Source organism: Polistes fuscatus, unplaced genomic scaffold (assembly GCF_010416935.1).
Source record: "Polistes fuscatus isolate 324 unplaced genomic scaffold, CU_Pfus_HIC Scaffold14, whole genome shotgun sequence".
In the NCBI taxonomy this organism is placed as follows: Eukaryota; Metazoa; Arthropoda; class Insecta; order Hymenoptera; family Vespidae; genus Polistes; species Polistes fuscatus.
Window position 1 is genome coordinate 869,511 of NW_025113042.1, and position 24,706 is coordinate 894,216.

Genomic DNA, 24,706 nt, shown 5'->3' on the forward strand with positions numbered 1-24,706 from the left:
CTACGATTGGCCCCTATGATGGAGGAATCGCTGATGCTACACTTTGCAAAACGACTTTGTCGTTCCGCCATAGAATGCCGTTCGATTGCTTTTCTTCGCCGATCGAATTTCGTGCCTGCTATTAAAGCTTTCGATGGAGATCGAGATTTATTGTTCGCTAATGTCTTACCGCGATTATACGAGATCACCGTAGTATCATCTTGGTTTACCATAGATCATCTTGGATTTTACGGAATGACAAAGTTACGATTTTTTTTATTTACGACTAAATTACAACTTTCTTTCCAGTTCGTTCTAACTATAGCTCATATTTGTTGGCTAAACGTAAAAGAAAACAAAAATATTAGAACAATCACGAATACGGTTTAACGAAAAGTATAATGGAATTGAAGAACAACGAGATAATAGGGTCCGATCGAATATTACTTAAATACGGGAAACGTCTAACGATGAAATCTCCGAGATGATAAATGAAAAATCATTGGACTTTTAAAGAACTCCCTGGTCCCGTTTGACTGATCTCGATCAGCATGGGAAAAACGACAGAATGACATCGGTGGGGAGATATCAACAAAGTAAATCCGTTCGTAAAGCATCGGCGAGCGCTATTATATCGTCATCACAACGATACATCGGAAAATCAACAGGGTAACGATACACCCAAAGCCGAGCCAGGCTCTGAGAGAGAGACAGATGAAAATTGAGAGAGAGAGAGAGAGAGAGAGAGGTACACATACTCTGACAAAGAACGGGTCCCACGTGGCGAAATACAATAGCCTCGGTATGCGACCTCAACCCCCCTTCAACCCCCGACAAAGCCACGTACCCTCTTCGTAGTCATCTATCTCTTTCTCTCTTTCTCTGTAATTCCCGTTGTCCTCCTCGCGCTTCACCGAAAACACAGTCAGTCAGGCGGAGAGAGTTAGGTCGGTGGTGGAGGGTAGTAATAGTAGTAGCAGCAGTAGTAGTAGCAGTAGTAGTAGTAGTAGTAGTAGTAGTAGCAGGTAGTAAAAGGAAAAGGGTGATGCCAATGTCGATGGTGGTAGTGACGGTGGTAGTGGTGGAACCCGCGAAACTGACCGTACGGGCGGTCCGCGCGTTGCGTTGCGTTGCGTTGATGTAACTAAATGATTGGGTAAATGATTCCACAGCGTGCCGCGAATAATTGAGTGGTGCTGGTGTGGGCGATGACTGTTGCCGATGCGCGTTCGTGTATGTATCTCTCTCTTTCGTTCTCTCTCTCTCTCTCTCTCTCTCTCTCACACTCTTTGCATATCCCGTCTATATCTATAGATGGTATATCTGTATCCGAATGTACGTATATGCATTGATATCGGTGTGTTTCCGTATCATCGAGGGTGAACCGTTCACAGAGTACCTCCACATGGAGGAGTCACGTGGAGAGAGGGTTAACGTGGTCGGTCAGCCAGCAGCCGGTCACTCTCTCTTTCTCTCGATCTCTCGCTCTCACGTTTGCTCGCACGCGCGTGCATGCACGCTCGAGAATGTGTGCGTGGCACGCGCGGCCCACAGCAATGACGACGAGTCATCCACGCTAGAACACCTCGTTTCTCCCGTGGCACTCGCTCCCTCTCATCCTCTCTCTCGCGCGCGCTTCTTCTCTCGTTTCCTCTCTCCCTCTCCCTTTCCCTCTCACTCTCGCTCTCTGCGGCCACGCATATTCCATCTCGCTTGCTGACTGTCCACCTCTCGCTCGCACGGAATATCCCGCTCGGTATCCTTCTCTCGCTCGTACTACGCGCACGCTTTCGAGTGCATAGGCGAAGAGAGCGTATCTGTCGCGACCGTGTCATGATTTCGCGTTTGTTTACACCCTCACTCTCTCTCTCACTCTCTCTCTTTCTCTCATTCACTCTCTCTCTCTCTTTCTCTCTCTCTCTCTCTCTCTTGCTCTCTCGCACGCTCTGCGGTCGGGTGTTGGCAAATTTGCGTGGCCGCGGGGATATGTTTTCGTTTCCAATGATTTATGCGGGCAAATGGGTCGCGCGAGCGTGAAAGTGTCATGCTCAACGTTATCGATGACGGCTATCGATGCTCCGCATCGATGTTCTCTCGAGAATGCATTTCGACGTTTCCGAGAACCAATGACTTTTTTACTTACCCTTATCATAAGATGATTTTGCAAAGATCAATGATGACTTTTTTTTTCAATAAACTGTTTTATTTTCATTCATTTTATTTCATTAAGATAATTCGTTGAGTAATCGATTAGAACAATTTTGTTTTCTACGATAAGATAATTTTGTTCTAATCGTCATACGTTGACGTCATACTGTCTTCTCAATCGGTTCTTATTTTTTAACAAGCAATTTCTAAAATGTTATCCCTTCAAAATGGGGACAATTGAATTTATTTCTAGGAAGAAAGAAAAAAAAAACTTTTGATGAAAACAATTTGATTTCTCGTTCGGTGAAATTAAAACGATCGTACTCGGGAGATCAACGTTTGCACATTATTCCTTCTACGTTTTATTATTATTCCTCCTAATCGTTCCGGACGTGGATACGTTCCCGTATTCGCGAGAAGCGTTTCAAGCGAGTGACAGCACCGGGGAAAAATGAAATCGAGTTTCTGCCTGACAGAAGTGGGGTTCGTAATTTAAAAAACAATGGATGCTAAGGCACAATGAGGCCAAATGAGATAGGGGATGGTTCGTTGGGAAGGAAGGGTGTGGAACTGCACAAGGATAGGGGGTGAGCTTGAAATCCTATACTGGACGAGGGGAAGGGTGGATAAAGTGTAGGTGGTCAGGATGGCTTCTAGTGAAAAGTTCAAACGAGTCTCGTATTCGAAAAGTGGACAAACTTCGATGACGCGTCGCGTTATTTTCGATTTTTATCTCAGCTTAAAATGTTATTATCAATATTACATATCGCGCGTTTTTAAATTATAACGATAAAACTTAATCGCGATTTTTATTATGTTAAACGAAAATTTATAAATTAACCGAAAATCAAGGAAAGTTTTACGAGACATCGCGAACCTAACTAAACTTCGTTTATAAATCCTTAACACATCGCGAAACTAAAGTAATACCTTTTAATTCCGAATTAGAAGCATTAAATCTTTGGTTCTTTGTTCAAGACATATCGCGCCGTTTGAAGTAAAGGAGGTTTATATTCATCACTAGCGGCTTCTATCGATTGTTGGTCTAATTGTGTTACTGTGAATGTCCGATTCACCCAACGGACCCCAATGCCGCTCGGAGAAGAACCGAAATACGACTGCCGTTCTCTGACGGGTAAAAAGGGTGGTTTGCATATTTTTTAACGTCGACGAAACATTCTGAAAATTAATGTAACTTTTAACCGTCAAATAGAAGGGCTTCCTAGGGCACTACCGAACTGCTTCCAACATTTTTCTGATACAAACATCTCGTATTTTTCGCTGAGTAGAGGAAAAGATTTTTGCGAATGAAAAAAAAGTAAAGGAAAAAATAAAATATAAAAAATAAAAAATAAACGTGGGAAAAACATTATCACGCGTTGGAAAAATCTATCTACGATTTGAACAATGCGATATTTAATTCCTAATAACCTTGGATAAACTCTTAAATATCCCATTTAACATTTCATTTTTCGCGTTGACTCTCGTAAAATAAGGGCGAGAGGTATTACGTTTGGTAGGACAAAAGTTGGTGGCCGAAAGGGAAAACGGGGTGAAGAAAAGGAAAGGGGTAAGAGCGCGTTAGACAAAGTAGGATAAAAGAGGCTAAAAGAACTAGAGAAAGAAAGAAAAGGGAGGGTGGTGGTCCGCCTATTTGTCCCTTTGTGAGTGCCAAGCAACTGGATACGCAGTTAAATAATAAAGCAGCAGGTAGTCGCTTTGCTAATTAACAATACCTTTGCGTCTCTGCTAATTGTGCTTTACTTTGTTATATTGCATTTTAAGTGGTTCGCGTCGAGAATTATGCGCGTGCTCATGCGTTATTATGTCCATTAGTATAATGAACGAAGGCTTTCGTTAATTATTGCTATAATCTTGCAATAGGAATATCATAGAACGCGAACGACTTATCTCTGAGTAATATTTGTTAAATAATTTCATTAACTTACCCGACGCACCGCGAATTTATGAAAAAATTTCTAGATACGAGCGTCAAATATTTCACTTAGTTTCAAAACTACGGTTTATTATAAAATGATACGGTTTAACCACTTACTGGTGTGTACACTATAAATGTTTTCTATATATACATATAAATACGTAGGTAGGAAAATACGTAGGTATATCAAAACGACCACATCGATTTCGTCGGAGTCATTAACATAATTAATAATTAAAATCTGTGTATAAGCGGGGGCAAGCTCTCTCGTGCTACGTTTTCTGCCTATTAAAGCAAAGCGTTTATCAAATAATTAACTCTCAACGCTCTTCTACGCGTCGAGTATACAACCGGACGTCGCATTTCATTAAGGTAAAACCTACAATGTAGAATTTTGCACTGGGAACATTTTGCGACAGTCATTACGCGAATAACGAGAACACTCGTCGAATACCACCCCGTCGTTCCTCTGTCTCTTGTCGCGAAGTGTCTAGAAACAGTTTTTCTTTTTTTTCTCTTTTTTTATTTTTCGTAAAACTCTACGAAAAGACGAAGAAGAACGCAAAAGTAATATTCAAAAAAAAATAAAAAAAAAGCGAAGGAAAGGAAGAAGAAGAAGGAGAAGAAGAAGAAGAAGGAGTAAAAAGAGGAAAGAGAGAAAAAAAAATATAGAGAAGGAAGAAAAGGAAACGCAACAAAACAAAGCTGAAGTTTCCATCGTCGAACTTAATTACGAAATCGATGCACTCGACTGACGTATCGAAAATCTTTGATTTCGCGAGCCGAAGCTCGAGACTAACGTGAAGTTGTCCTTTGTTCGTCGGGGCCACTTGCGCAGAAGCTTCGGACCTAAAATGACTCATGCAAAAGTAAATTATACATTGAAAGGGTTTAATATAATGAAACTCTCTCCATATGCATGAGAGAACCCGATCTGACGCGCTTTCTCTCTTCCTTTCTTTCTCTCTCTCTCTCTCTCTCTCTTTCTATCTTTATCTCTATCTCTCCCTTTTTCTCTCTCTCTCTCTCTACTTCCGAGACGTTTCTATGTATTACGACTGACGTATCGCGACTTGAATGAGACCAAATCGATCTTCCAATAATATTGATGAGTTTCCATAAACCATTACCATTCTAACATCTTCAAAATAAGATGAATCACAAAAAATGAAATAAATTAATTCTCAAATCCTCGAACATTTAATAAAAATGAAATATATATATATATATATATGTATGTGTGTGTATGAAAATATCGATTATATTTAAAATAACAAAATTGTCGCGTATTATTTTTTATTGTAATGAAATAAATGATTATTATTTAACGATATGTAAACTATCAATATACGTGAAATATTAAAAGGAAAAATCACTTTTGAAATATCACGAAAAGCTAGCCAACCAACCAGCCAGCCAGCCAGCCAGCCAGCCATCCAGGAGGACGACGATCGTGTGGTCGTATCTGTCGGAAGATAAAAGGACATCGGAATAGCTGAGGGATGAGAAAAAAAAACGAGTGTAAAAGAGATAGAATGAGAAAATGAGGGAGGGTAAGAGCGAAACACAGTGCACATAAAGAGAGAGAGAGAGTGGGGGAGGGGGAGAGAGTAGCGTTGGCAATTGCGTACGGGACTGGGTAGTGCGAGTGGCTTAGTTGTAGAAGGGAAGAAGCGGGGGGTGAAAAGGGTTGATGGAGTGGGGAAGAGAGAAGCGGAAAGCATCAAAAGCAATGTTTGGTGGCGCCATAATGAAATGAATTTATGCAGAGCCGTAATGCCTGAATATTTAGCAACCCTCTTCTGGTCCTATTCCTGGCCAGGCCCACGTCATCCTCCTCGCTATAGCGCATTCGCATTAAATTCGACCACTGAACTTCCATTACAAACATCGGACTTGACCTCGGACCGCGAACATGATACTATTGCGTAAGGTAAAACCGTTATTTCGGAGATACCAATTCTTCTCCATCGTCTTATTTTCCCTAGTCCTTACTTAAAAGGATCCTTCAAAGGATAGTTGTAATTTAATCGAGATCGCATTAATCGAATTCATCCTAACGTTATCGCAATTTTCATTATTATTTACGTATCGTTATTATTAATGATTAAAATATGTTTCTCTATTGTTATTGTCTCCTAGAAATAAATAATTAGATTGGAGATATTCCCAACGGGGAAAGAAATAGAGAAACGAGCAATTAACTTATCGATTGATAGTTATAATCTTAATGTTAGTTATTTAAATAATAAATATGTAAAAGAGAAAGAATATAAAGGGTGGGGCGGGTGGGGGGGAGGAGAACGAATGAGTATCCTAGTCGGTAAATGATCAGCTTTTGGAAAACGTAGGATTATTGCTAATGAACCTGCTATATGGCAGTCCAAATCTCGGATTAAAGAGCTCGCGCTTTGTTGTTTTCTTTGGACGTTTATAGACGACAGGATTTACGCGAGCAATGCCGATTTACCGTCGGTGGGATGTATGAACGCAACATGGAATTATAACGACTAGTTCATTAAGCTCACGCTTAAAATTGTATGAGCGTGTCGAAAAGCGAAGTATCTTTCTTGCTTTACCGTCGCTCAGCTTTTTTGCTTATCTCTCCCCAACAAAATTTAAATTATCCGTGCGTTTATACATCTCACGTATGGATACATATATACAAATCTACATAGGAAAGATATATTGACCCTGTTCCGAGGTAAAGTAAATATTTGACAACACGCGAACTGTTTTACGAGAATGTAGATAAATTTTTGAAAATGAAGAAATCAAACATTGCCAATTGAAATTATTCGTCGAAGGAAACGAAACGAGGAGGAAGAATCTTCATTTTAACTGTTAATTATTATCCATGGATACTTATTACCTATCTTATCTATTATAAACGCGTTCGTGTGTATTTGAGAAGAATAGAAACAGAGAGAAGGGGAGAAGAAAAGAAAGAAGGTAAGAAAAGTAAAAGACATAGAATGGATAAGACGCGTTGATTATAAACTAATGGACTTTGAATATAGAGATATTATACGCCACGGCGGGTGGTTATTACTTGGTAATTTTGCGAAAATTATTAAGGAAGGAAGCGGCTGTCTGCTCTCGCGTAAGAAAGGTTAGCCGTGTTATCTCCGCGAAGATTTAGGAGGAATACCGGGTGCCGTGTAAGCCACTTTATGCATAAGAGCTTTCGGACGTTGAACACGCATGGACGGCTAAACCCTATTCGAGTTTCGTGTTGTATACAGTGTTAGCGTACGAATGCGATGGCCCATTTTAATTCTAGATCTCTGTCTCCGTTTGTTTTCTTCTCTTTTTATTCTTTTTCACGGCCTTTTTCTCCTTTTTATTTTATTTTTTCTTCGTACCGAAAGATACGACAGATCGGTGTGTATCATTGAAAACAAATTAAAAATCATAAATAAAGAAACGCTACTTAAATTACATTTATTATCTAACGAAATGTTTTAAGTATTGCGATCTAAAAGTAGTCTCGAATTAATTCTAATTCGAAACGATAATTGTTCTAACAATAAGTATAATTGCACGATGATAGATACGAATAAAATATTCTAAAATAAACAGAAGGAAATGTTAAATGTTACCTGTTAAACTCCGGTCGATCACGCGATCCAACTACGAATGGCAAGGAAAACATTGAGGAAAGAAATAGGGGGACAGAAGTAACGTAACCGATAGACGCTGATATGAATGTTTATTAAAATCATTCAAAGTCAGAGGTCGAATATAATGATGTTACGATAAATATAAGATGATATTATAATAAAGAATAAGAAAAAGTGATAAGAAATCGATATATATATATACTACGACTAATAATGATCAATGTTTCTTGTCGAATTTTAATTTAAAATGACTTTGTGTTGTCTTTCTCGTGGTTTCTCATCAACAATTCTCGTTTCCACGAAGGAACTCGAAGCAACGTTCCCGCTTATAATCCCAACATCGTTGGGAACTCCATTATTACTCGCCAATTAGCCATAATTAAAATATTTGACCATCTCGCGTGCACGTAGAATATTAAATACGCGTATACGTTGGTGGCTTGATCGCGCGATGAAAACGGCGACGTTTATATGGAAATTACTTGAAAAACTTACGTACGTTACGTACGTATAATACAATTCGCGTACGAAGAAGTAAAATAAAATAAAATAAAATAAAAAATAGGATAAATATAAGGAGAAGAAGAAGAAGAAGAATGAAGAAAAAATGATAATAAGTAAAAAGAAAGAACAAGTATAAGAAAACGAAAAGAAAAGAAAAGAAAAGAAAAGAAAGAAAAGGAAAGGAAAGAAGGGAAAAGAAACGAGAGGAACGCGATGGGTTGTAAATTTTTCGGAACGAAACGATCGGCCTTCGTAAATAATTTATTTATCTCGTTTTATCCATCGGCTCGAATGCAATTTACCTGTATCAGTTTACGATCATAAATTTCGTTAAAATCGTCCCGACGATCGCTGTTAATCACTCATTAATGCGCACGGTTGAGCCGAGCTTGGTCGATCGGTTTTACGATGACGCGCGTACCTACCGTGGGGATCGACTTTTTGACGAGATACTACTACTACGTATGTACTTTGGAGGTAGGGCGTCCGCGGATAACGCGCGATAAAACGTTGCTGTTGTTGTCGTTGTTGTTGTTGTCGTTGTTGTTGTGTTGTTCTATATAGTATAGTATATCTATTCGAATTCAACGATAATCGCTAGCCGCATTAGCGCAAAGTACACTTGACGTCTATCTCCGTCCCTAGTCCTCAAAACAAAACAAAAAATATATTTCTCCGACGAGTGCGCAAATGGTTGATGAAAAATATTTTTACAAAAATTTTAAACAAGAAATAAAAAAATATATATATATGTGTGTGTATGTATATGTATAAATGTAATAATAAATATAAATAAAAATCGACGAAGATGTTCCCATGGTAACATGGACAAGGTTTCCCATCGAGCGAGTGAACGAGAACAAGCGAATGTACGTACGAACGAACGTACGTACGTACGAACGACATTTACGAGGGTGAATTATCTTTTCGCATTTAAATCGTTCTCCGATATCCGAACTAATCATCTCGAGCTATGAATTAATGGCGATCCGTCGGACATAGTTTCGCTCCTGTTAGTCGGCGAAAATTATGCGTGAATTCTTAGCGATTTTAGACGCCGATAATTTAGAACTTTGAAAATTCTTCGACCGATTCATTTAACCTTCCCCTTTTACGATCGCTATGCGTCTTCTCGCATAATAATAATTATAATAATAATAATAATAATATTAATAATATTCTCTTTCTCGAAGAAGGACGAATGAATTTATCTTTTATACTACTTCTTTTTTTTTCAAAGTATCAAATTCAATAAGGGTATCAAAGAAAATGAACAATATTATAAGACGTGAGACAGAGGAGCAAGAAAAGTAATAACGGAAATGATAATAAACGGGATCAGCGAACGTTTAAGTCAAACTCGTATGAAAGTCTCGATAATCGAGATGGCATTTAATCCTCCTCTATCCGAGAAGATTACGTGGGTTGCATCCAGCACGCATGCGGAAATTTTGAGGTACCGTAACGGAAACGGAGGAATGAGAACTTGGTAGTCACGTCTGGTAGGCTGCACATGTCACGGATTAATCTAAACGATAAAAAAAAGTATAGAAAGAAAGTAGGCAATTATTCGATAAAGAAAAAATAGGCAAACTTATTAACATAACTACGGTGACGTAAAAACGAGGAGGAAGGAGGAGTAAAAAGATCGTATGATCGGCAGATTCGTATACGATCGAGTAAACGGGGAAAGGGGAGGGAGAAGTCTATGGAGATGAAAGAGGAGGGGCGGGAGGATGAGGATGAGGATGAGGAGGAGGAGGAGGAGGGAAAGGAAAGAGACAGGGATAGAGAGAGAAAAACGCAGCTGGTTCGATCGCTGGAATCGTAGCGAGTTCGTAATGAAAGGTGAACGGAATTGGACCCCCTGGAGCCGGAGAGTCGGAGCGCCGAGTGAATATAATTAAAGGATTGGAGGCAGGGGACGTGAGGGGTATGACGTAATCAAAGGGTGGACACGAGAGTGGGAGGGTACGAAGGGTAGCTTGTGTAGGTGTAGGAAGAGCCGAATAAGAGGTGGGTGCGGAGGATATGTAGAGAGAAAGAGAGATAGAGAGAGACATAGTGAGAGAGAATGGTCGAGAGGGAAGAAGAGGGAAGAAGAGAGGGTCTGCAAATTATCATTTGGTCGACGAGGAACGAGGGTCCAACTGAACTGGACCGGCAACAACTTGATACCGACATCCAGCGATGCCAGCACCACCGTCAACGCCACCATCGCAAGCACCGTCGACGAACCAACCCCGATGCTGCTAGCCACGTCGAAACGGTCTGGAGCCTGTAGTTTTGTCATTAGTCGATAGCGTCTGCCGATGGACGAGAACGTTGCAACTGGGATTATTGGGCTAGGATTGCTAACAGACCAGTACTTCGATGCAATGACTCCTGAAATGACGCGTTGTCCTCTCTCAGCCGACGTTGACTACACCTGGACTACCTACCTAGTCCTATCTCTAACGGTAAAATCCTCCGAAGTAAATTTCTCTCTGATCGAAGCTCTCATTCTCTAAACTGCAAGTCGTTACTATGATTTCTCAAACCATTCGAATATCCTAAAATATCGATCAAATAATCGATTTTGACGAAAAACAGGTTGCATTCTGAAAATCCAAGAGAAAGAAAGAACCCCTTGGTCGGAGTTTAAACAAAACTTCGAGTAATATCAAGTGGTAGCGTAGAAAAGATGAAAACGGTTAGTTCGGGCAGTGAAATTCACGTGGGAACGATTTCCTTTTTCGCTGCCATGGAAGATTGTAAAAATGCCATTAAAATTCCATTATGATATACACATTCAGCCATTTTCCTTCGGTCTGTGGGTATCGGCAAAGTGCCCTTACCCGTAACCGTACGTACGGGGTTTCTCTCCGGTCCTGCCTCGACGTGCATGCTGTTAAAGCTCGACGTTTCGCGCAATTTATGCGCATCGGTTACAGCCCCGCTTTTCGTACGCTCGCGAAACAGGAGAATGATAAATCGGTCATTCCTCGGTTATTCCATCGTGTTTTACAGGATGTCCGAATACTCTTTCTCTCGCTCTCTCTCGTTCTATCTCTTCTACTCTCTCTCTCATCTCTTTTTTATTCTCTTTCCGTTCCTATCGATTTCGTCGGACAAAAAAATCGAAGAAATCGAGCAAGTTGAAGCTTCCAAAACGGATTTCGCGAGATCGGCACTCCATCGAATCGTCGAAACGTCGCGGTCGTCCCGCCGGACTTTGCATACTGATTATTCCAATGTGATTGCGGGGAAACGAGAAAGGGTTACTGCGCGCCAAATCGGACGATGGAGAAGGTCGTTGCCACGTAGAGGGGTCGCTGCTTGTTGGTATGAGTGAGACTGAGAGAGGGATAAAGAGATATAGAAACAGAGAGATTGGGAGAAAGAGAGAGAGAGAGAAGAGAAAGGGAACGAAGTAACGAGGGAGACAAGAGGGAAACCGCTATCGTTCTCTCCGTTCTAATACTATCGATTCTTGGTGCTTAGCATAATGAGAACGGACGACGGCGGATAATGCCGACCTGGAAATGGAAGTATTTGATTACGTGATTGTAAAAAGGGAAGGAGGAATAGGTTGCAGACACGAACAGGTCCAACCTCTCTCTCTCTCTCTCTCTCTCTCTCTCTCTCCTTTCTACGTAAATAGTTAATCGTGAGTAATTGCATTTGAAAAGAATTAGAATGTTCGGAGTGAAAGAAAGAAAGAATTTTCGAATATTCGGCAAAATGGAAAATATTGATTGGACCGTTCGAATTGATGGATGAAAAACATATAAGGAAAAAAGAGGAAAAAAAAAGGACGAAAAAAACAAAAGAGAAAGAGAAAGAAAAAAATTACGATTGGAAAAAAAGTCGTGATAAAAATAATGTTTCAGTGTTTTCTTTTTTTTTTTTGTGATTTAAAGCTTCCTTAAAAGTAGCGGGTAAAATCGTTATCTTTATCTACGCGTAGATCATTTTTACCATCTGTTAGACGTTTATTATCAATTCGTCAAAAAATATTGCCGACGTTGGTCTCGATCGACGTTCGGAAAACACTAGAAGCTTTACGCAAGGGAGAGGGTGCAACTCTGGATAGCATGAAGGCGGTTGAAAAGAGAATGCAACGTGCCCGAAAGGAGAGGAAAAAAAATCAGCGGTGGTGCACACGCTCCCAAAGCCAAAATTCAATTTATAATATGACAGGAGCTATTCGATTTTAAAGTCCATTTTTCATTTTTCCTCTGTAGAAAACGCGTATGCGCTTTGACGCAACTGCATTTTTTCTAAAAGTGAAGTGTCTACGGTTTAACGAAAACAAAACAAAATGAAATAAGGGTGAAGCGAGGTAAAAGCTTACGGTCGCCAAACCAACTTGAAACATTGTCAAATAATGTTGTTACCCCTTCGGACAAATTTATTCGAAAATAAATTCGCCAAATTTGAAGCAACATTTCAAGCAAATATCACATATATTTATTTCCTCGAAAAGAAACGCTTAATTTTGTCCCTGATATCGGCCGGCCCCTCCCCTCCCCATTCTCCTATCCCGATGAAACGCGTTAATAAACTTTTATTAAATCCTCGAATAATTTGCATAAGTATAAGTAGACGATTGAATACGAATGGAAGAGGAGATGAGTCCGACTCATCAGAAATAATAACAGGACCGCGAAAAGCAAGCGCCAGTACCGTTATTAGAAATTATTATAGGGCGCACTTAAAATCAAGACTCTTTCATGCGATGAATGTCGAGTGATTAAGAAGATAAAATTGTCCGTTGGAGATATCGCTCGCAATATCGTCTTAATTAGTAGATATCGCAACATCGGGTCGGACGCATGCGCGTTACTAGAAACAAGAAATAATTCCCATCTTTTATATTAAATCACTTACTTTATTTTTTTCCAATCTACTATCCTCGCAATCTAATCGAGCATGATTTCGAGCAAGCTTGTAATCATTACGATTCAATCTAATTCATTATCCTACGATATCGATATCAAAGTAGAAAATCTATTTATTATTATCCTTTATCTCTCTAACGTTAATTACCGTCATCATCGTTTTAAGAGAAATGAATTGTAAATATATATATATATATAAGTAAACTAACGAGACACACACACACACACAGAGGTAAAGGAAGGGACGAAAATATCTCTAATACACATATACACATCCCGACCGCATTCTATCCCAAAAGAGAGTGGATTTTATATACAAGTCTCGGACTCCTTATTTAATATCTCGCGTTCCTGGGCGAGATCCGCGTAACTCTTATAGTTAGGAGACTGATTAAAATACCGGACCGGCGGACATTACGAATGCAGTTTCCGTCGAAATGAAATGCGTTTTGCATTACAGCGCGGAAGCTCGCGTGTAGGCAACGAGGCCGATGTAATGTCGAGAACTGGTAGTTGCTGGTACAAGAGCGAGAAGGGGCAAAGGGGGTTAAAGGGGGGCAAGGGGGAGAGAGAGCTAGCACGAGGAGGGTGAGTTTGTGAGAAAGCTCCTATTTTTTTATGGCACAAAATTTTCGACGAAATGAGAATTGCTGTTGAAAAATTGATAGGGCCAAGCCGCGGCTCGGCGTGCTCGGTGAGCCGCGTTGGTGCTACAGATTGAGTTAAGCTTCACCCTTTTTGTTCTCTTTTCCTACCTTGTTTATCTCCTTTCTTTACTTCCTTTTTTATTATTTTCGAAAGAGTCTACAACGGCCGCGCGACGGTAGGACGAAAATAACTCGCTTAGTGCTAACCTTAATCCGAATGTGAATTTCTAAAGGGAAATGTCTTCTTTCGTAGCTCGGACGTAGCGTAGCGAAGCAAGTGATGAACATGGTTCATTTTTCAAACGTCATTATTAAATGAAAACGAAAAAGAGGAAAAGAGAGAGAGGGAGAAGAATCATATTGACGTCTTTTGAACTCTCGTAAGGTAGCAAATTCAAGAATAAATATTTCTTCCTTTTTTTATCTATCTTATCTATCTTTTTTTTCCGAAAAAAAAAGATGAATCGTAAACAGACTTGGAGATGATTTCGTTGGTTAATCGATACAAAGTGTCGGGGTAGGAGGGGGAGGGGGCAACTTTACTGACCTAGATCCAACGATATAGAGGAGAAACGTCGAGCTGACGAGGAAGCGTTACGAAACGAAGTTTGCTATAACTTTATTGTAATGAGATGAGTAGTCGACGGTAGGAAGAGAGGAGAGCACGAGCGAGGACATTGCCGATGTCGTTGAATGAGGGACGTGCGCTGTGAGGGACGTGTCAAGTATACTAGGGGAAGAGAGAGAGTATGGTTTAGGCTGGCGGTTTTCGAGTGTGTCGGTAAGTGAGAAGGGTGCCGGACCTCTGGACCGCCTGCTAGAAGATCATTATGAGCTTGAGTTACCATGGTTACCAACCGACCACCGATCCGAAAGTACCAAGGGGGAAAACCGCCTCAACGCGAAACGGTCAAGCAAGTATAGCATTTGACTTTACAACCGATTTCAAACGATTCCTATGCTTCGTTACCTCTCTTCTCATATATCCTTGTTTTTATATCTTCTCATTTTTCAATTCTTTTATTTTTAATAATATCCACTTGGAATTTCAACGAAACCCCTTCTGTTTTAACAGATCAATTTTAGAATATAACGAATAATCTTATATTTACGAATTTTAATGATTCGCCGGATTACGTCGGGGAAAAAAAAGAGAGAGAGAGAGAGAGAGAGAAAGAAAACATAAAAAAGGTAAATTCATCGCCGAGGAACGATCTGTTAATAATAGTTTGGTTTATTTTTCGTTTAAAAAAAACAAAACATCGGCTGAAAAACGACAACAAGCAGATCGAATAAAATTCAATCCGACGTAACGTTACGTATTCAAGTCCAATATAATTTCTGTCTTACTACGAGAACGAACTTTTGTATAAAGTAATTAAACGTCGTATCCATTTAGTGCAATTAGTAATTCATTATAATTAAATGAAATCGCGAATCGTTCTGCGAAGCATCGGACAGTGACGGCGGCGTCGGCTACTGGAAAATACGGATTTCGGCGTATCGTAATGGCGTTTATCATCGCGATTTTATTTGATTAAATGCAACGGTAATAAAGTTACCCTTTCGGACGATACATCTCCGTTATGAATTTTTCGATGAACGGATAAAAATTAATTTTTAATGTCGTTACAGAAATACACGCGTTCTCCCTCGCGTCCTACGCTACTACGTTCAAATACACATTGTGCACGTTTCTTCCTGATGATATCTACCGATTAACGAGAAGAGAAAGAATAAAAAGAAAGAAAAAGAAAGAAAGAGAGAGAGAGAGAGAGAGAAAGAAAGAAATAGAAAGAACAAAGTAAAAGTAAAGTCAATTCTTTCGTAGCTTTTGTATCGATGACTCGCATGAATTGAGACGTATCGATCTGAGAGTGGATGTGTGAGGAAAAGAGGGAGAGTAAGTGAGTAAGAGGGAGATATTCTATACCACCTTCTCCTCCTCTACCTCTACCTCTACCTCTACCTCTACCTCTTTCTCCTCCACCTCCTCCTCCGTCTCCTTCTCCTCCACCACCTCTTCCTTCTCCTCTCCTTCTTCCACCTCCTCCTCCTCCTCCTCCTCCTACTATTCCTCCTTCACGGGCCAGCTGCAACGCATGCGAGTAGTGTGCAATAAAACTTCATCTTGTGGTACTCGGGCGTTAAATACTTTCGTTTTCCTTCGGCAACGATGTACTTGGGCCGCGCCGTTATTCCACAGGTGTTTGGCACTTCCGTAAGCGATAAAAGCCCGGGCTCCATCTCGACCGCTCTTCCACCACCTCCCTCTCATCCTCTTTCTCACTCACTCACTCACTCACTCACTCACTCGCTCACTCTCTCTTTCTCTTTTTCTCTCCTCCACTTTTCTCTCCCGTCTTTTCGAGCCGTCCGACACGAGTGATCCTGCTGCGAACTTTTCTCTCCCTCTCTCTCTCCCTCTCTCTTTCTCTCTTTTTCTCTTCAACCCTTCATCTCTCTCTCTCTCTCTACCCTTTCTCTCTTTCGTTATTTACCTTTTCCTCGTATATATTTTTTCTTTTTTTTTTCTTTCATGCTTACCTGCCATACGTTATGTACCCATGTTTGACGTTTCCTTCTCTTTTTGTCAATGTTTTTTTCTTCTTTTATTTCTTCTTCTCCTTCTTCTTTTCTTTTTTTCTTTTTTCGCATTTTCTTTTTCTTTTCGTAATCGTTGTCGGATCGTTTTGATTTCTTTCTTCTATTTTTCCTTTTTTTTTTTCTTTTTTTTTTCTCTCGTTTCGTTTTTCTTCGACAAAATTCGAGAAGAGGACGTAGCAGAATTTAGCGGGACGTTCAACGCGCAGCATAACGACGTTGAATTCTCCGCAAAATACGAGCGGAAACGTAGAAATGAGCGGGCGGACGATGCTGTAACGGTCGCATAGGTTTTTCTACCAACGGATGTTACATTGCCCCGACCAAAAACGTGCGTAAAGCTTCGCTCCGATATCGGCTCTATGACGGATCGCAGATGGCCGATGGGCATGGCTCATAAAACTTATTATCCGCCTTTTACGGCACGGTGCTAAATTTAAATTGGTTTTTAAAAATTCGCGCCAATGGAGATTCGCGCTACCGGTCTTTCTTTTTTACATCTCGCGAAACAAACTTTTGTCGATGATATCAAATAGAAAGAAAGAAAATAAAAGAAAAGGAACAAGAAAAAGAACAAGAAAAAGAAACAAAAATCAAAGTGAGATTATAAAAAATACGATACCGATTTGAAATCGTGAAATGATCAAACGAGAAAAAAGAAGAAGAAGAAGAAAAAGAAAAAAAAGAAAAGAAAAGAGAAAAAAAGGGAAAACTCTGGTTGAACAAAGTCCGATAAGAAAATGTTGGACAAGAAGGGAGAGGTCGATTAAAAAATAGAGAGAAAATGGAGAGACAAGAAACACAACGCGAAGTCTGGTCGGCCGTCCTGTAAAATCCACCCTTCCGACGATCAAGCTAGCAGATTTGAAGAGTGTGAGATAGAGAAAGAATGAGAGAGAGAGAGAGAGAAAGAGTGAGTGAGGTGGAGATGGAGTTGGAAAGAGAGAAAAAAGTCTCTCGTCGACGCGTTTCCGAGGACGTCCAGCAGTTCTCTCGCGAACGGAGGGTGGCGAAACAGTATTTGTTTACGTTGGTACCTCGAGACGACATGATCAGCGCATTAACCCTGCTCGCATTTTTCCATCCGCGCTGTCCTCTTCTGGCTGGCGCCTGCCTGGGATGCGTTTTTATCGATTCGTAGACCCCTGCCCCTATGTGTCCCGTATATGTTTGCGTGCACACGTTCACCACCAATACACATGCATAGATAGAAGCCTCAGCGCACGTTCGAGGCATCGATAGAAAGAGAGAAAGAGGGAGAAAAAGAGAAGCATACAGATTGGACCGGGCGTCCCTCTATTTTTTTTCTTTTTTTTTCTCTCTCTATTTCTCTCTTTCCCTCTTTTTCTCTCTCTCTCTTTCTGAACGCAGCACGACCCCCACCAACATCGTGGACACCATCGCGAAACTTCCGAAGCTGCCGACTAATAAGGCCTCGCTCGTTCTCTTCCTCGTTTGATTCTCAGATTTGCCCTCTCTTTTACATCCTTTTTAACCATTTACGACAATATTGGTTCATCCTTTCGAAATGGTAACACGTTTTAGATTTTCTTCGTTAGAAGATTACCAAAGTTTTACAAAGTATAATATATATATATGTATATATATTATACATTCTGAAGATTGTTCGTGAACTATGTTAATCTTATCTTTTTTCTTTTAACCAATTTTAACAATTTCATTGGCTTATAAAAAAGTTACGAAAACTTTTTCCAACTTATAAGTGAATCAGTAAAAAGGTATTAACTTTATAGCAATATGCTTAACAACGTAATTGTATCGAAGTATTACGTATACATACTTATATCTGGAAAGATTAAATAAGAAAAAAAAAAAAAAAAAAAAAAAAAAAGAAAAAAGAAAAGAGAAGCTTCGAATAAAAGATGTAAAAATAATATAAGGAAAAAAAAGACAAAAGAGTGTCAGGGGACAGTTTGGCCGAGTTTAGCAAGTGGTTTGGAGGAATAAAAAGAAAAAAAGAAAAAAAGGAAAAGAATCGAGTAGGAATGTTGTGTTGTAGGATCGATAAATCTTGATAAAGCATCCGTAGGATGTGACAGTGACCCCTTCCAAGGTCCTGCGTTCCTTTTCCAATAGGACGAGCAAGAGTAGCATGATAGTATTCGGTTTGTGTATGCTTTCGAAACAAGTAGGAGAAATATTTCCGTTAGGTCGGAGTTCTTTTTTCGAGGTCTCCGTCGGCAACTACGACGGCGGCATCGGCGGCACCTTCGCCAGCCCCAAAAACCGCCCCTTCGATACGCGACGAGCCCCGTTTGGCGTAGCGCGCGCGCTCATGCTCGCTCCGTAGCATCTCTTTCTCTGTCCCACGCGTATGCATCCCCACCTCTCGAGTTAGCGGCACCACCACCGGCAACGGCACTACCACCGAGGGGGTGGCACGTCGCTCACTACGTCATCTGTCCCCTCGACCAATCGACGGGCGGCGCGCATTTTTTCCCGGCGCCGAAAAAAAAGCTGGCTAAAATAGAGGAGGAGGAGGAGGAGGAGGAAGAGGAGGAGGAGGAGGAATAGAAAGAGAGATGGAGAGAGATGAGAAAGAGTGGACCAAAGAGAGGAAGAAAGAGAGAGAGAGAGAGAGAAAAAGAGAGAAGCGTGGGGAAAAAAAAAGGAAGCAAAAAAAAGAGAGAGGTCGGCATTACCCCCGAAGCCCGTTGCGGACCAATCGCCATACGTAAAGAGGCATTTTTTATGGGCGCCGCTCGGTCGGCCGGTTTGTGTGATAAAAATTGACCTAAGTTCTCTTCTTTTTTTTCGAACCGAAAGCGCGCCAGGGAGGAAGAGAAAGAGAGAAGAGAGAAAGAGAGAGAGAGAGAGAGAGATAGATAGATAGATAGATAGAGAGAGGGTTGCGCGCGGGCGTTGCGCATCGGCTATAACTGCCTAACATTAAAAAAGATGGGCTGTGTATGGTGGGTGGCGTTGCTGGTACTGCCGATGGTGGTGCTGGTGGTGGTGGTGGTGGTGCTGGCGGTGATGGTGGTGGTGGTGGTGGTGGTGGACAGGACCACGTAGGGTGGAGTGAGGCTTGCAACGTAGGAAGAGGCAGAGGTCGCGGAGGAAGAGGAAGAGGAAGAGGTGGAGGAGGAGGAGGAGAACGCAGAGATATGGTGACTGTGAGGAGGAGGTACTGGCTGTGCGACGGTAGAGAGGGAGCTCGCGTTTCGAACGACGAGCGGCACAGCACGGAGATACAAGCGCGTCGTTGCAACGTATGTATGTGTCGCGTAGGGTGAGGAACGCGTGGTGAAGAACGCGTGCGAGAGAGCTAAGGGGTAGGGGAGGAGGAATGGCGAGGAGGAGGTTGGCGGAGGACGCGGTCCTGTCGGGACGACAGGGAGGCTTTGGCCAGTTCTCTCTCTCTCTCTTTCTCTTTCTCCCTTTCTTTCTCTTGTTCTCTCTTCCTCTCTTTCTCTCTTTTGGAGGGGGCGCAAAATAATGCGCATAAAATGTAGCGTATTTATCATGGAGATAAAATGATGTGCTCGACTTTCAGGCGACCGACGCTGTTGGCATGCGAGTACAGTCCGCGTGGAAACTTTACGTCTTTTGCCCGTATCGAGATTGCACCATTAGAAAAAGAAAATGCTTGAGAATGTAATATTTATTACGATAAGAGATAATATTTCCAAAGATAATATAAAGTTTAAGTAATCTCTCTCTATCGTTTCACGAATTTATCAATATACCTACTACCTTTCGGTTAGAATATATACTGAATTTTATGGAGATGTTGTAATTGTAAAACAAAGGTTATGCTCCTCCCACGTGGAGTTGGTAGTTTAGAAAGGGAACTGAGATATTCATTGGAATTGAAAACAATCTTATAGTTGACTAAGGGACTTAGTTGAGTTATCTAGAATTCATTCGTTGTATGCAAGAAATACCTTCGAATAAAATTACTTCATATTTTCTTTCCGTTTCTGTTTTTCTTCTTTTTGTTTGTAGGAATTACATATCACTACATAAATTTGAAATCACTTTCAAGTAGTCTCTTTCAAAGGAGAACGCAGAGACACGAAAAGAGAATTCATTCTCGCTTCGGGCGCTTAATCAGGCGAGTCAACCCTCGGCAAGCCCTTACCAGAACATGACGTAACGTCCTGCGTTTAAATTTGCTTCTATTACGTTTCGAATGGCAACCCTAAATATTAATTTGGAAATGAACACGCGAGGAGAAAGATCGCCAACTCTTCTAACCTGCTGCTCCGAGCGTCTTCTCTTGTCTCGGAAAATTTGACAGCTGCGTTAGAGGACGACGAACACGGTAGATGGAGCAACAAATTGGCAATAAAATTTTGAAATCGTGGCGACAGGAAATTGACGCAAATATCGTTCGTGTCTTTCAATCACGAGGAACCCTCGTTCATGCGTAGCACCCTTTGCATTACCCTGCGTATCCGGAAGATGCTCCGAAAGACGCAGAATTCTCCTTCGCGATAGATTGTAATACGTTCGAGTGATTATTAATATCATTTCAATAGAGATTGCAGTAATGAAAATTAGAAAATTAATTGAGAAATTTGTCGATGACCGGAACTTTCATTTCTATTCGTGTAATTAAAATGAATAAACGATCGAAAGATTTTGCTCGTTCGAGTTCGTTGCGAAGAAAAGAAGAAGAAAGGAAATAAAAGCAACCCTCTTCGCGTTCCAACCAACGATTCGAACCTCCCCTATTTTTCCGTACGAAGGGACAAAAATAAACTTAACGTGATCCTAAACTCACGAAGATGCGGTCCTTTGTTTTAAACGACAAGGGAGGGGGGAAGAGTTGTCATTCGCTTGTGATTTCGGTGTCTGCGTTCGATGTACACAGACTCGACGACGAAGTCCAAGAGTTGTCCCCGTGTCCACCCTTCGTAATTCTATCAGAAGCCAATCACGTCCGGCCGAGGGTTGTCGCTGCTTGTATATGCCTTGCGGAAGAAATTCGTTGAAGAGAAAGGTAGATAGATATATATAGAGAGAGAGAGAGAGAAAGAGAGAGAGAGAGTTCACGGATATCTTAGGAAAATATTGGCCCATCTTTCTTGATAGATTTTCTTCCTTTTTCTTTCACCTTTTTCCACCGTTTCCTTTTCCTTCGAATCCTTCCATCCTGAACGAATCCCATATTCGCAGGAAACGTCGGCAGAAACAGGAACGACGGCCCTTAAACTGGCTTTAAATTCCCACTATCTTTAAACCATACACGGAAAAATACACTTAACGAGACGGTATACCGTAAATCCACGTACTCGCATTATCTTTCCTGGAAAGATGGTACCAAGCGGTTGGACTGCTCCGTCCCGACGAAAGCTTTTCATTTCCGTAATATTTTATAAGTTATCTCGTCAACTCTTGTCCCGGGATTTATGTGTTAATAACATTTTTTCAAACTTTTCCTACAAAGTCCGACGTTAGAATGGAATGACAAAAGAAAAAAGAAAAACTAACGATTAAAAATATCATCATCGACGATGATTACACAAAAATTATTGTTAAAATCATGAAAGAAGATTTAGTCGAATCTTCGACATAAATCGTGACACCGCGATTGTCACTGACAATTATTAATGTAAAATAGTCTTTAACTGGTTTCATTAGAATAAAGGGAACTTCCATTTGATTCTCTTTTGAAAGAAAAGAAGAAAAGTTAGCGCTCGCACGATGGTTGCAACGATCTTAGCCTTACAAAGAGACAGAAAGACGATGCGTGTTTGAAGAAACGTAATTAGTCATCGTCGGAAAAGCCCGAGATCGTTTCTCGCTTGCAACGAAGGCCGATGGAAACGGTGGATGGGTGAGGTAGAAAGTTTTCGTATCAAAATTCAAGTGTCTTCCCATCGTTTAGCGTACTCGAGTATAGGAGCGAAGATCACGAAATCTGGAAACAAAAGTACGTTCGTTGTGAGGGGTAGGGGCCAGGGGCAGGGGGACGGGGCCGGGGTGGATGGTAAAGATGGTAAGAGGAGGGGTATAATATGGATCTCCATTTGAAATAAGCTTTTCCCCCGGTCTTCTAGCACCCCTACCTCATTCTCTCTCTCTCTCTCTTTCTCTCTTTCTCTTTCTCTCACTCGTGCACCTAGTTTGTTGCGTTTGAATATTCAAGCGAACAAGTTTTCTCCTTTTTTATATGCCCCCTCTCCAACCTCCTACACTCCTCCTTCTCTCATTCCCCGCCTCCTCCTCCTACTTCTCCTCCTCCTCCTCCTCCTCGTGCTCCTTTTTTTTATTAGCTTGCTACCTACCTCCACCACCACCCCTCTCCCCTCCTTCCTCGCCCTAGCGTCGACTCGGACATCTTTATTCATTGCCTTTCCAAAGATATAATTGAGTAATTATTTATAATATATCTAGAATATGCATGCTTCACTTCTCTCCGACGGAATACATTACCGCTTACTACCCCTAAACGTAACCTCTGTTACCGTTTGGATTTCTAGCTTGCAGAACGCAGGGGTTCTCACGTTCAACAACTTATTCCATCGAGTATAGACTGATCGGAGGATATAAGAGAGAAAAAAGAAAAACACGGAAGAATAAACTAAATAAAATGAAAAAAGGAATGAAAAGAAAAGGTTGAACATGTCTGTATAGAATTTCGATCGAACGATTCGTTACGTCAGCCGGATAAGACGTGATCTACGAACGTCGATAAATCTTAGCGCTCGATCGGCACGAATCACCTCGCAAGCCTTAGAGAAGGGAATGCCCGCGAAGGGCGAAGCCATAATTTCGTATTAGAGGGTAATCGCAATCAGAGTAAGTAATCGATGTATTAGTCCTTCGTTAATTAACGTCCTTATGATCGCGACATAGGTTAATCAGAACCCGTCGACGCACAAATTTACGGTTTCGCGTGCATTTGCGATCAACCCCCATTGGCAGACCTACATTCTATCTAATTTTCCCATCGTTTCAACTTCATTTGATAACGATTCGATTACGTTCAATATTATTTCTTATATATTGGAGATTTAAATAATAAAAGAAAAAACAAAACTCGATATAAATAATTGAAAAGAAAATTTGATTGTAAAAAAATGTAATATAATTCGATGGATCGCGAGATCGACTGAGAACCAATCGTCAAGTGGGAACGTTTAAAAGGAGTTTTTCAAGGGTAAGAAAAAATAGAATGAGAATCGTTTTAATTCTCGCCGTAAGAGAACGTGCGCCGATGAAAGGCCGAGAAAGGGTTGAAGTATGCGAACCGAGAAGGAGAAACGAAGGCGCTGAAAGGTACTCTGTTCTTCGCAACGGACTATAAGCAACCAAGCCGTTTCATATTCTTAAGAAAACGTTCCTCCGTTGGTTCGGTGCGAGTCTGTCGCGTGTCTAGTCGCAGTAAAACGAATACTAGTCGTGCAACTTGACCTAACCAAGATTTCATCCTGGCCAATTCCTGGACACCTTTTCTAACCTTCCTCATTACCCTTCCTCTTTCTTTCGACATTTCCTTTCACGACCACCTGCTGTGTTTACAGAAATCCTATTTATGTATATAATAGCAAATCGATTAAATAGCAAATAAATCACTTTTTAATAATCTTCTCTTATTAACATTTTATAGAAATTTAAGTGTGGGATCAAATCCTCGAGAGGTTCTAATACGATATTTTTTTTCTCGATCCCTAGAGAATTTAATCGAATCGTCAATCCGACGGAAGGAAATAAATAGACAAAAAAGGAACATAGAAAAAAGGGAAGAAAAAAGCAAAAAGAAGATAATAAAAAGGGTAACCGTAAACGAAGACGACCAACGTAGGAGGAGACGGAACGATCCCTGAATGGCAACTTGCCGAAAATGGCGTTGGGAATATATCCCGGCAATTACCATTACGTGCCTGAAGTTGGCCTGCTCGTCGTTCGGATAGCATAATGCTGTATTTAATGGGCAGCACTGCGGGCCGTGTGTGACACGATATACGAGGCCGAGTCAACATATATCCTGTCAGATTTTTAAAATGCCCTGATTTACAGTGACCATTGTACTGTCCGCCGCATATCTATTGTCGTGGATATATCCCGACGGTTATCCGCTCGCTTCTGTCTAATTTCTTTCAGATATTCTCTTCCTTACTTCCTTTTTTTTCATTCTTACAGACGTACCGCGCATACATGATCGAGAGGAGAAATCATTTTTTGTAGATACATACGTAGTTACATGCACACATGTTGGAATCAAATTGACGATGTTATTAAAACGCGTACTGAGAGAGAAAGAGAGAGAGAGAGAGATAATCATCTTTTATTTTAAATCGTCCTTAACTAATTGTAAAAATATTGAGAACATTTTATTAATTATATCTATACTTGGTGTGGAATATATAATATCTTACAAATTCAAATTCATAGACAGGGGGATAA

General features: G+C 40.8%; 2 long non-coding RNA genes across 2 annotated transcripts in view; both read left to right on the top strand.

Annotated features, from left to right (window-relative positions):
* The window catches only part of LOC122514151, a 48,833-nt gene extending 24,793 nt beyond the window's left edge, over nt 1-24,040 (top strand). Inside the window, exons 2-3 of the long non-coding RNA XR_006302964.1 lie at nt 22,780-23,098; nt 23,975-24,040. This is a non-coding gene — a long non-coding RNA (uncharacterized LOC122514151). The remainder of the gene's footprint in view (nt 1-22,779; nt 23,099-23,974) is intronic.
* Nucleotides 1,157-14,052, top strand: LOC122514154. Its single transcript, XR_006302967.1, has 2 exons — nt 1,157-1,212; nt 13,977-14,052. It is a non-coding gene; the product is annotated as an uncharacterized LOC122514154 (long non-coding RNA).
* Nucleotides 24,041-24,706: the final 666 nt, after the last annotated feature.